The following is an 11721-nucleotide window of genomic DNA, read 5'->3' on the forward strand; positions in this document are numbered from 1 at the left end:
AGCTAATTTTTGTATTTTGAGTACAGATGGGGTTTCACCATGTTGTCCAGCTTGGTCTTGAACTCCTGATCTCAGGTGATCCACCTCACCCTCCCAAAGTGCTGGGATTACAACCATGAGCCACCACACCAGGCCTAGAAGCAAAATTTAAATAACGTTTACTAGAGTTACTTTAGCCAATAAGAGCCAGGAAATTAAAAATGAAATTGTAAATGCTGCATCTTTCACTCAGAAACGTGCCTTACATGCATATCTCCAGCAATATAAGAAAAACATTGAGGATTTAGCTGATGGTTTGATGGCTTTTGCCTGCCTGTCATAACTTTATTGCTGCTCAAAGGTAGAATTTTAAAACACTCGACATTGAAATCCTTTAGCTTACTATGCCAATGTATTGTTAAGTGTTGTCTGGGGGAACCTCTGAATCTAAACACATATTTACACCCTTAAGTTGCCAAATTAAATCCATCTGGCTTACCAACTGCTGTTGCCAAAAAACTATTACACTTTTGGTGTAGCCAATATTTTAAACGTGGGGGATGGGAGGGCAGTGTTGAAAGGCATTAGATTCGATAGAATTTACATGTGCATTGATGCCACATTATTTAAGTATTTATATCAAGTTTAGATCCCATGGCAACTCTGACCAAGAAAGAACTCCTACACAAGGCAAAAAGTCTAAAGCCACTAGGTATTTAGGCAGTCTCCTCATGGCACTTTTTGCCCTGTGGCTCCTTTTCAGGCATCACAACCACACCATAGGCAAAAACCACAAATAGCAAATACTCTAATTTCTTGAATTATTTTTTAACTATTCCTATAAGCACTAGGAAATGCCCACTCCTATTTTCTGGTCAAAGTTATCAGCTCATGTGAATCGTAGAAAGAATACATTCCATCCAACGATCTGAAAATATGTTAAGTCAAAATAGCAAGTAGCAAAATTTGCAATCACTCATAATCCATAGCAAGGTAGGGTCTTCCTAATTTCAGTTGCTTAGAGACATGTAAAGTTCCAAATGTTCATAAAGTCAACTTTTTCTCCTATTGGGAATTAATTTAAACATTAGAAAACAGGAAAAGGTATAAGTACTCATCTTAAATGTGCAAGTTAATATGAAATTTAGAAATAAGCCCCATTCCTTTCCTGCTTCTTTGGTAGAAGGGCTAATGTACCAACTAAGAGAGAGAATAAGCTATAGGTCTGGATAGCCACAAACTAAATACACCCCCACAGGAGAATCCCTAAGCTTCTATGGTAATTTTGAAACTAAGAGAAAATAAGACAGTATGAGAAGGCATTATGCTGCTTTAAATATGACTTGGGAAATGGTCTTATTTTACAATCAAATATACCACTTGCTTCCATCATGTAAATATTACCAGTATTTGGTTTCAGATTTTCGTGAGGTAACATTATCTAAATTTACTGTTGGTCTGTATACTTAAATATATAAATTCATTTGCAGTATTTCATTTATCTCAAAAGATTAGTGTATATCTCATCTAGAATGAGACCTCTTATGAGAATAGGAGATGGGAAAGCCTTTTGAAGGCATTTGGCAGTCCAGAGAGTCTGCAATGAAATTGTTCCACTCAGGAATCGGTATTTATGTAAGATACATTCTGTACCATGTGTATTTTTTTGTTTATATTAGGATTATTCTCAAAGTCAATTTTAAGAGTGAATGAAATTTTTCCCTCAAGTAAATCTACCCTTAAGTAGCATCATGCTCAAGGGCCTACACCAGAAAGTCTGCCCCACTACTCTCACTATTATACCATTCACTGAGGAAAAGCTATAAAAACTGAGGAAAATGTCTACTTATTTTTTAAAACAACGAGAAATGCTTTTTGCTTTTCAGTAGTGTTGGAAAATATTTTAATAACTAAAATAATAAAACTTCATGTGAGGCAAATTCCACCTTAATTATTGCCTGTTGGGGTGGAAAAATTAAGGAAACATTAGTAAATGTGTTAACTAGAAAAACCACTGTAGTAATTTCCCGCCAAATACCTGGGTCTAAAGTCAAAATAAAATCTGTGCTTTGCATATGATTTGCATGAAAATAGACTTACAGTTTTAGCTCTAACAATAGTACCACTTAGGACTAAGATGAATGGACCAGAAAAACCCCTGTGATTCATCAGTAGACTATGATTGGCTTACTTCAATGTTCTATAGTTCAGTTTGGAATCTTTAATGAGGGATGTTGATATAATTGCTTGATTCATTTTAATATTTCAAACACTCTAAATTACTCCATCACTATCTTAATAATTAATGCCTGAAAACTCATACTTACATTGAAAATTGATTGTAAAGCACAACATCTTTGAATAACACATTGAAATAGTGTTTCTGGTGTTTGCTTAAAACTTTGGTGTATAATTGATTACATCTTATAGATTACTTTTTTTTTCCTGGTATTTTCCTCTTCCAACTTAGGACTTTTTTGCCATATGTGGCTATTTGATGTCTATTGTTCATTCACAACCTTCTAGGTGACTGAAAAACGCATGGAGTTACTCATGCCAATAATTATTGCTACTGAATTGTTCCAAAGTCTCCCTTCCTGCAGAGAAAGAAGTTTCAGTAAAATATTCTAGAGGATTACAAATAATCTTTGCAGTTCATAAATACTTTCATAGGCTCCATTGCTCTTCACAGTTTTCAGTTAGAATGTTATTTTTGTCATGAAAGTTTGCATTTATATTTCTTTTCTGTGGATTGCTTACCACTTATTAAAATTAAAATGCATTTTAAGATGAAACATTATGTACCTAGAATACTGAAGGTAGCACTGACCATTGTCTTCTGTTCAGAAAGCAATGTTGAATTGGAAAAGCAAGATTTTAGAATATTCCTTTTTACTGCATTGTCATTGCACCCTTCCTCTCTACCCTAGTCTTTCTGATCTCCCTTGTCTCTCAGATGATCCCTACACCCAATTATACAGAACAGTCTTCCTCTGGTTACTTATATCGAACACTTGCCTGCTAGCTGTGTTTGGCAGGCCAGCAGGATGAGGTAATAATCAGAAGAAAATGTTCTGGTTTATTGGCCTCATCCACGTACAACATTATTCAAAACAGTTCTCTGTGGGTGAGAACAGGGTTGCTTTGAGATCCCCTGGTCTAATGTTCTGTAGTAGTGAGGAGGAACAAAACTGTAAACTTTTTTGATCTCTTCTAGAATAATGGTAAGATAAATGATATCTGCTTGGCCCATCCTTTCAGTAATGTTTACAGGCAGTTAGATGTATGTGAAAATGAGAGCCTTTCATTTATAAACATTTTGGTTTTACTCTTTCCAAGTTCAGCCGTCTTATTAAGTACAGCCTCCATGGTCAGTACAGCAGTGTTTTCCTAAAAGCATATTTTGTGAACAATTTCTCCAGGATGATGGTAGTTTTTGTAAGACAGATGCCTAAAAGACATATGGTTTTCATAGATTTTCCGTCTAGACTAGCTTTATTTAGTGACTTTTGGTCTGAATTGGTCTAGTTAAAGTTTCTGTAGGAGCTTGTATAAAAATTTAAAATGTGGGCATACCATTAAGGTGTAAAACAAAAGTTTGACTTCTTGTTGGCAAGAGATTAAAACGGATTGGTTGAAAATTTCCTTCATGTTAAGTAATTCTGATCGTCTTATAGGCCTACTCATCTATTCCGCCCTTACAACACTGTCCAAAATGGAAAGGCTTACCCTAAAAATCCCATAACTGTTAAATTCATATACTCCTCACTGTTCTTGAGTAAATTCTTTGTGTTCCAGTTTATGTGTGTGTGTGTTAGAAAGCCCTAATTCTTTCTGCAGACTCTTTACATGGCCCAGGGGACATATGATTCTTTACCCTTTTAGCACCAATTTTTACAAACACAGCATTTCTCTCATTTAAAAAAAGCATCTGACAAGCCACTGAGTAGAAGTGACGGAACCTTTAGGAGTTTCATACTGCCTTCAACCAACAATGAAAATTCTGTTTTTAAATGCGTTTCAAATTCTTGAGCCAGTGTCAAAGACTCATTTAGAAACAATATGACATGTTCAGAGGAAAAGAATTACATCTAGTCTTGCCCAGAAATCACCCTTTTGCTCCCTCTTTTGTAAGAGCTAATACTGCAGACCAGTCCCATCTTAACTGCATCAGAAAGAGGAGGCTCGTGGAAGGGAGGAAATGTGGGCTGTTCTGTCTCCACGAGTATCATTGCTTGGCTTCCTTGGCTTCTCACGAAGCATTTAATTGGACTTAGTCACATATTTGTTCACTGACATGGCAGCCTGCAAGGCATAATGCCTCTCTGTTTTTCTCTGTTTGCTTTAAAAATTTTTGTTTTTAAAATTTGAGCTCTAAAGCATGTTAGAGCTCCTCCTGCTGGATTGAAAAAAAAAAAACTGGGATGATTCATAAATGGTAATTCTTTTTCTTCATATTTGCCACCTGGGCAAATAGAAGTGACAGAAGCCTATCATGTGGTGCACTTAAAACTGACCTTTTAATTCATCAGGTATTAAGGTCAGGCAGAAAGAAAATGTTGATGCTACACGACTCATCTCTCAGTCTTCAAATTCCTCATGCTCTTTTTTGTTGCTGTTGTTAAAAAAAATAAAAGGAATAGGAAAGGTTATTTTTCTATCAGTGTTTCTAGTTACATAGTTACCCCAAGTCACATCCCCATGCTTGAAAGGTTCTTGCTGTGTCTCAGAAAGCGACAAAAAGTTTTTTCCATCTTCCCAAAGCAGAAATGAATTGTACAGTCATATAGAGATTTGAAGTGTTGCCTTTTTCCTCCCTATGCTTTCTTCTTTTTCCTTCTTCCTCCTGAATTCCTCCTCCTTCTCAGAAGCAGACACTTGCCTCTCCCAGTAGCTAGTTCTCAGCACCTCCTTTCTTGCCTCCTCCTTCCCCTAAATGGTAGCAGTTGGCCTCTCCCTCTCCTGGTACCTGAAGTGGGAGTGACGAGATGGATCAGAAAAAGGTTTACCCCATTCACCATCAGTGGGAGTAGGTTTCTACAGCACATAAGTTTCTGGAGGTCTCTTTAGGAATAAGAGAGAAAGGAGGGGGGATGGAAGGGAGATAGGAAGAAAGGAGGGAAGGATGGAAGGGGCAGGAAAGGAGAAAAGGAGGGAAGGAAGGAGCAAAGGAAAACAAAATCACTTGTAAATCTCTGTAAAACCACTTCCTTTCTCTGCATGCTTTCTCACACTGTATCCCTCTTGCCTTCTGCTGCTCTGCGGTTCTTTGTTTCTTTTAGCTCTTTCCTCCCCCCAGTTTATCTTCTCAACAATATAGTACAAAAGCCAAAATACTTAAAAGTTAGTCTCAAAGTAATGCTTTTTAGAAATCATATTTTAATACAACTAAAAATCCTCTGTGTTACCTGTCTCATGACTTTATTAGGACTTGGGACAAAGGAAGTCATTTGGTATTTGTGATAAAGAATAAGACAACCCTTGATTTCTCAAACTTCAGTACTTTCTGGCTTTCTTTCCTTTGCACATACCTTTTCTGTTCCTGGAATGCTAGTCCCCTTAACTTTCTCTGCTTTCTGGAATTCCTTCCAACCTCTCATCCTCCTTCCAACTCTAAGCTAGGACTCCAGGTGTTTCTGAAACTCCCGAAGCAACTATTTTATCATAATCCTACTGTGGTCATGTTAACTTGTCTCTCTCCATCTCAACAAGAAACTACTTCTGGGCAGTGACCGTCTTTATTTCTGTCTCTACCTGTTAACACAGTACCTAGCACATAACTAGGGCTTACTGAGGGGATGAAGGAATATAAAAGGAATTGACTTGCAAGCCTCAATCAAAATTTATTTTGGAACAAGCCCGATAATTATTTTAAAAACCAATTTAAACACACTTTCTTGTTCTATTATATTGAAAAGCTTGCCTGAGTGAATGTTGTAAAATTCTTTCTACAAATCGTAAACCTGAGCAGAGTTAATGTGGGTAAATCATCCTTTAAGATGCTTTTCTGCCACAACCACAGAAGTGGTTATATTAGGCACCGTACCTATGGGTGAAATCCAAGTCAGATATGTAGGACAATGTAAAGAAAGTGTGACAAAGCAGATTATATTACCATTTATTTCAGAGGCTAATTTATACAGGATATTACCTTCATCAAAAAATTGTATGTTTGTATCATCAAAAAATTGTGAACTATTTTTCTCCCTATGTTCTGATTTCAAATTCCATGAGTTGATTCATATTTTCCCAATGACATACATTATAAAATCATGGGTTCATTTTCACAGGGGAAAGAAATGCTGGCTCTAATACACAGCAATAATCATATTAGAGAATTCCTTAAATCCTTTAAGTGGGCTCCAAGTTCTGTGTTCTTTCCAGCATCTACTGTAAACTATTCTTGTATAGTATTGGGTCATTCTGTTACTAAAGCCAAAAATTCCAAAAATATGCTGAATAGCACCCTATAGTATTTCTTACAGTAAATTATAAAATATTATCTTCCATGTGGACAAAATCATGACTGTTACAGCATTTTTCTGACTTTAGCCTCATACCTTCTAGATATGTAAAACCTATTTGTTAAATAAATGCCCAAAATGAGAAGTAGAATGCAAATACATTGCTAAAATTTAAAATACAATGTCCCAAAGTTTGTTCTCTTAGAGCAGACATTCACAAGAAGAAGTAGGGGTCCTTCATCATAGCTGCCTTCCATTTTACCTAGAGGTGTGCTCCGACCCAATTTATCTTTGGGCCCATTCACACTCATTGATCTACCACTTGGGACACTGCTCTCAGCAGGTGCTATGGAAAGCTGCAAGAGGTGTAGGAGTAATCTCGGTTCATAGAAGGTTTTGAATATTGTTCAGATGATAAGATATGCATGTACACCTAAAACTTTAAAAAAAAAAAAAAAGATGCAAGCATTAAATGATTCAAGAGGGTCATTGAGAAGTAAAGCATTTCAATTCCTAAAAACACAGAAAATGGTTTTTGTAGATAAAACCCTTCATTTTTTTAATCATAAATAAGTTAAAAAAATTGTAGGCAAGTTGCTATCAGATTCTAGTGGCCCTTGGAAACTTGGGATGTATAACTCTCCCTTGATCCTAGGTGTATGTAAACTGAATTTTGAGAGTTATATTTTAAACTTTCAATTATAATTTATAAGTAAAACTTGCAGTGTAAAAGAAGCTATTGCATATCCTTTTAATGCAAATAACTACCCTTTTAAGCAGATATCTTCTCTAAAAATGTCAGTCTTCGTATATCTTTTTGAAGCCTTTCTTTTAATTTGGGTCCACCTAACTAATTATGTTGGACTTCAATCCTACCCTCTCCAAAGATTAGAATTTGGAATGCACATTTAGAGATGCTTACCTTCTATTTATTTTCATAAGCAAATACAAGCTTCCCTAAGCAAGCAGTAGTTATTCTTCTGGTAATGACTAACAACAACAACAACAAACACTATAGTACAGTATCTTGGTCTTTACAACATAAGGCTAAAACTGCTTTCACCCATGCTTAAGTCTAATTCCCAAAGGTATCAAAGTGTTTCTACAATATTTCTTCATCCTTCTTAAGATTTTCCAGCACTTTCTCTTTTTGTTTTTACTTTACCTGGCAAGTAAATTGAATTGCTAATAAAGCAAAGTAAAAATCTTTTTTTTACTGAGCAGTGGTTTCAAAGCATAATCCCAGGACCAGCAGCATGTGGGAACTTGTTAGAAATATCCTACCCCATTAGAAACGTTGGGTGGCACCCAGAAAGCTGTGTTTTAACAAGGCTTCCAGGGAATTCTGATGCAAGGTCCAATTTGAGAACCATTGCCTAGAGCATGTCAATCTAACTGCCCAATAGAAAGAATTCTGCACTGGAAGTCATGAGATCTTAGTGCAAGCATAGGAACGGAAGAAGAATGAGCTACATAGGCCCATTCTGGCTTACACATTTACCAGTCAGATAATTCCTGCTTCCCATCCTAAGGGGAAATAAGGGCAGGGACAGAAAGACCAATCCATTTCACAAATCAGTATTATGCTAGCTGGAGGCAAGAAGCTAGAGGAAAGGTGGTTTTCACACCCACCCCACAAACTGATACATCAAAGCAGTTTGCCCTATTGAGGTCTCCCTTAACTCCTGTTAAAATGGGCCTCTTATCATGAACACTCAGGACCAGCTAATCCAAAGAAGAGCAGATGAAATTTTAGTTCTTCTATTCTTAAAAGACAATAAAATAAGGCAAGAAAACAATGATGCATTCTTCTCTCTTATCGGTAAAGCCAGTTTCTCCCCCACAATGCCACCCACCCTGCATGAGCATTTGACTTTCTTACAAAATTTGTCATTGTCCGCAATACTGCAAACAGTCCATCCCTGCAGCTACAAATACAACTTCAAGTATTACATCTTTCCCTTTGATTTGAAAGAAGAAACTTGGCTCTTCTATGTAACCATAAACCGCCCACATACAACACAGTGTTTCAATAAATACTAAGTGATACAAGATGCTCCATTTCAATATAATGCCTTACTTAATGAAGCTCATCACTAAACAAAGCAACTGAGGAAAATTTAGTACAAAACAATAACTTTGCTTTCCCCAAAACAAACTGTCTTGTGAGGTGAATGTCTTTGGAAACTCTTTGAATGGTTAGAAGCTGGACCAATGAAATGAACTTTAACAGTAAACTTTAAATGTTTTCTGGTGTTGAAGTTGGCAAACATCTTAGCGTTGCATATTAAGAAAATTCACCCTGAATTGCTTTCTAGTAGGGTTGTACATACAGATTTTTGTTATTGTTTTAGAAAAAAATAAATAAAATGCTTATTTCTTCTGCAAGGGTTAGTGAGGAGCTCTTTAGGATTTTTAATTACTAAGTACATATATGGGTTCCTTTAACTGAAACTAGGCATATTTCCAAGATATCATAGTTACTTTGAGAGAACATGAACATTTTATCTTTTATTCTTTTAATTATTAATTCACCATCTAGCTATGCAGTGCCTATTGAATGCATGTCCCTAGGGACATCCTTAAAGCGCTCATAATGAATAAGTTATCCTGATTGATTGATTGATTTGGGAAAAAACAATACTATAAACCACAGGCCATGCTAAGTTATGGGACATGGTAGTGAATAAGACTAACAATAGACCTGGCACATAGCAGAACCATATGTTCTCCTCATCTCCTGTCCTGACTTCTTTCTGCAACTGCCTACTACTATTGTCCTCTTGTCCCAGCCACATAGTCCAAGGATTAAAGCAGATATTAATGAGAATTTACTGTGCCATAAGAGTACTTAAGTCTTTCTATTCTCTATCCACACCATTGAATTCTTCCCTTCAGTCACCATCATTTAAGTTCCAGTTTTACTCATTATAGACCTACATTCCCTTACTTCCAAGTTTTATATGCAGCAGTTACAATCATGTTTGCCATTACTTTGACCACATTATTGTATTTTCAGACTTCCCAGAGTGTATTCTCAGACTCCGAATTATAAAATTTTGCCCTATTTTTCCACTTAAAATGGAGTACTATAACAAAGCTACTTGCATATTTGTTTTATTCCACTCATCTTCCATTCTGAATAGATGCTGAGCTCTTTAAAGTCATGTAGCATGAGGCAGTCCACATATTAGATGCTCAATAAATAATCTCTGCAATATATAACTGGAAGTCTTGACATAGATCATCTAGTCTGATTGTACAATTTGGCAACTGGAGCTAGAATCCACATTTTCTAACTTCTGATCCAGGACTCTTTCTATGTAAACATAGTACCCAAACATAAGCTTCTGACAAATGCCTTAGAAGTGTAGCATCCTTGGCCTCACTAGACCTACTCACCTTGATCTAGCCTAAACTCTAGCCTAGTTAAACATCTTGTTTAGGCACTTTTCAGTCATTTCTTCATTTGTCCATTATTCAACAAATACTTAACCACTGCCTTCTAATCACATTGTACCAAATGCTGAATATATGTAATAAATGCAAAATATGTAGTCTCTTTTCTCAAGGAATTTTGAATCTATTTGGGGGGCACTGGTAATAATCTAATAAATAAATACATAATCACAAACAGGGTTACTTGCTATGAGAGACACAAACATGAAGTAATAGAGGAAGGCAGAGTAAGTGGGGAAAACTATGGGATGGTCCAGAAGGACTGAGGAATAACAGTTAAGCCAAGAACAAAAGCATCAAAAGAGAAGTCAGTTTCATTCCTTTCTCTCTTGGCTACAAGCCTTGATACAAGCTATTACATATTCATGAAACGATTTCCAATCCATCATGCCATGCTGTATCCTACTTCTCACTGAATTTGTAGTCTAAAATCAACTTTTTAATTTAATGAAATCCCCTAATTAATTCCATTATCAAAACTTCTGGTAGAATTTCCCTCCTTAAAGTTCAAATTCTGGCCATTTCTCTCCTCCCACCAGTCAACTGGTTAATTGCTAAGAATATATAGGGTACATGATTATTTGTCAAACTCCCTGAGGGCAGGAGGCTTATTATTTGGTATTTATTCCAAATATCTACTAAAGAACTGAGCAGTCAGATACTTTAGAGTCGCTAAAGATATCAATCCTACATGTCACTTTAGCTACTTTGTTTTTTTTTTTTTTTTTTTTTTTTTGCTATGGCCATGATTTACTCACAAATATCCTTGTATTTATAAGACCAATGGATATCACAAGCATTCATTAGTTATTTCTTGATTCTAGGAGGAACTTTCTTTCATTCAGTTATCAAACATTCAGTGACTGAATGACAAGCAGTGAGCTAGATACTGCAGTTACATGAAGATGATTAAGACATAGCTCATTTCTAATCAGTGAAGATAATATATAAGCCTAATTAGAGTTCAGTGTGATGACTAATAATAGAGATTTGTTGAGATACTGTACGAACAACTGTATCAGGACAGGGGAAGGCAGGTCAGAGAAGACTTCACTGAAGTAAGTCCTGAATGATTAATTAGTAGTCTCAGAAGATGACCAAAATGACACTGAGAATGTAATTACATGTATGAAACAAGTTCAGTGGGTGTGACCTGTGGCCTTCAGAAACTTCATATCAAAGATGAAAATTATGCAGATTCAAGATTCAGGACATAAGTTAAACATATATGGCCATTTTAAATGAAAATAAGGCTGGGTACCATGGCTCACACCTGTAATTCCAGTGCTTTGCCCCTCCCTAAAGAAAGATTTCCTTTAAAGCCTCTTAAACATTTTTCAAGTGCATGAGGTAAAAGGAACTCTACTAATATCTATGAGTTTGTGCCTAAATCGTTAATGTTTTCACCATTAATCAACAATATCTCTTCTGCTTTGATTTTTCCTTGACTGTGTAATTTAATTTTATAGTTCCATGATTTTTCATCAACATTTCATAATTGCTTTCTTACATTTTTCTAACTTTACTTCTTCATATCTGAGAAAGGACATTCAATTTGATCAATTTAGAGTTTCTAATACAGAAGAAAATTTTATGACTATAATTCCAGAAGGAGTCTTTCTGAAAAAATCAGTTGCAGAGTTTTATCAAAAAGAAACATTTCAATTTATAGACTTTGTCAAATTTGTGGGGGTATAAAATGACTACCCAAGATACCACATATGAAGTCAAGTACACAAATACACTAAAAAACTTATTAATATATTCAGTAAATAAATGTAGAAGCTTGAGGAATAAATAATATAATAATAAGTAATAA

General features: G+C 35.7%; 2 protein-coding genes across 16 annotated transcripts in view; one reads left to right on the forward strand and one right to left on the reverse strand.

Moving 5' to 3' along the window:
* Positions 1-11721, forward strand: part of DNM3 (dynamin 3) — a 562992-nt gene that overhangs the window by 540034 nt on the left and 11237 nt on the right. The gene's annotated exons all lie outside the window — the stretch shown is intronic.
* PIGC (phosphatidylinositol glycan anchor biosynthesis class C) overlaps positions 1-11721 on the reverse strand; it is a 56884-nt gene that overhangs the window by 8238 nt on the left and 36925 nt on the right. The window lies entirely within an intron of this gene.

The sequence above is a fragment of the Macaca fascicularis genome, chromosome 1 (assembly GCF_037993035.2).
Source record: "Macaca fascicularis isolate 582-1 chromosome 1, T2T-MFA8v1.1".
Classification (NCBI taxonomy): Eukaryota; Metazoa; Chordata; class Mammalia; order Primates; family Cercopithecidae; genus Macaca; species Macaca fascicularis.